Source organism: Cimex lectularius, unplaced genomic scaffold (genome assembly GCF_000648675.2).
Source record: "Cimex lectularius strain Harlan isolate CLEC.00 unplaced genomic scaffold, Clec_2.1 scaffold435, whole genome shotgun sequence".
Classification (NCBI taxonomy): domain Eukaryota; kingdom Metazoa; phylum Arthropoda; class Insecta; order Hemiptera; family Cimicidae; genus Cimex; species Cimex lectularius.
In genome coordinates this window covers 21,913-24,101 of record NW_019393231.1, presented here as the reverse complement: position 1 = coordinate 24,101, position 2,189 = coordinate 21,913, and positions in this window count along the sequence as shown.

Below are 2,189 nucleotides of genomic sequence, written 5' to 3'. Positions count from 1 at the left end.
ATAGAATCCACTAAGTATTCATCTTTTCTTTTTCTTTTTGAGAGCAACAATTTTTCGAATCAAAATATCCCTTGTATTCTGTCCTTTACCATCATTTTGGTGTATCAGTGCTGGCCTCTATTATTGTTTCATCCTACTCTTTTTGTAGGTATGTAAATAATATAGAAATAATGTGGAAAATCCGAGATGGATCTGACAGACCAAAACAACGAGGCTGGCCAAAATGATCGTAAACGACCAATTTACTTTATAGATGGAATTGTAGAAAGGTAGAAAGGTGTAGAAGCATAAATTTTTCCTATTAAATCTTTCGGTTATAGAAAAAAACCTATTGACACCATCCAAGGGGGGAAATAGGCAAAACGAGTCAGACCTCCGCAATGATGAAGTTATTTACCCAAAATTCCTAGCATCCAAAAGGCCACAAGTGGTATCGCGTAATTTTTCGTTCCAACAAGACGTTGAGCCCTACCTTCTCTGCGCATCCCACCTGAGCCAAACGCGAATATTTTACGCATTCTATCAAATGAAGATTTGTTAAGTGAAAAACACCTTTAAAGTTTTGTCAATCGAATACCATGAGCATTTTCCCCAAACCAAACTGGTTATAACAGATATTTGAATCACCTTTGGTTCAGATCTCTGACGAATCATTTACCGAAAAAGACATCTGACAGATGTGAATTAAAACCTAATTACCTGATAATTGTATAAGAATCAGAGCTAACGAGCTAAGTAAGCATCATCAATTATTGTGCAATTGAAATTCCTTAACAAAGATTTCTTAAGCTCTCTTGTTCGCACAATTTCTTACTTTCCAATTGACTGTGAAGACAAGGGGTGTTTCGGGCAGGATGAACATATGTCCCTTCTCGACGGTAGTATATGCTTTGGTCAACCTGGCTCGTCAGAGAGAATTGACCATCTGGGTTTGTATTAGCCGTTGGTTGACATCCATCCTAAGTAGAAACGTCCAGGTTTTTGTTCGTCTTCTTCAGTCGCAAAACAAATACAATGTTTTGAATTGCTCGCTGTGGATGACAGTCAGCGGGTCCTTCGCTTTCGACTGGGAGAAACAAGATCCTGTCGTCGATGTTGTGCGGCTAGTCGACGGGTTCGTACCTGGAGGATGCTCCGTCCTGGTAGGAACGGGCATCTGATTTCTTGCTGACAGTCGGTCATAGATCTTCTGCCGTCTGCTGCTATGGACAATCGCCTCGAATTTCTTTTCAACTCCAGGTTCCTGGCAAGGTTGTCCGTATCACTGAGCTGAGTTCCTCAGGTGACGGGATTACACCCATATCTCCATCTCGCAGATTCTTCCAAATGAGTAGAAAAAAGAAGAATTTAGTTTGGTCTTAATTAAAAGGTTTTCATTTAAGGTGCCAAAGAGTTTAAAAAAATACTGAGGTATGTCCCCGGAATTTTATTTTTATTAGTTTACTGAATTAATTTTTTTTAAATGTAATTAATTAATTGTTTGACATAACATTTTGATCTAATAAATACAGGTCTTAATGTTAGCACTGATCGACAATTAATTCATGCATCCTTTTTTTTATATTTGAAATTATATACAATACCAACACCAATATGAAAGCAATACAAACTAGTTTTTCCGACAACACATAACATGTATATGTATACTTTTTTTTTTGGGGGGGGGGGTCAATTTGATTTGGAATGACATAGCATATTTTCTGAGCTATATCTGTCCAAATTTTGTGAGCAGTTTGCTACTTCTGTGAATGTGAAAGAACACAGAGAAACTTTTGAGGTAAATTGATAAAGTCAAAAGAAAATTTACGTTTTTTCTTGAGGCTTCTGCATGGTATTTTAAATTATTATGAGATTTTGATAAAATTGGTTTTTTTCGTTGTTAATGTGTGATAATGTAAACCGCGATAAAACGGAGTGGCTCTGTAAGATGACGGCAATGCGAATGAATTGTATTATTTTAAACATTTACTTTTTTTTTTTTTTAACGTCATTTGTGCAATGCCGGAAAGCCAGATGTCTGTTGAAAGATACAAAGTGTGGGATTTGGACTAGTTTTAAATTAGCTTGTTATGACTTTTTAAATTTAACACCAAGATAAGGCCAGCTTTCGTTTATAGCCCATCGGAATGAGATACGCCGGTCCGATACCTCAGCACTGTTTTAATTGGACCATTAAACCAGCCGGACAT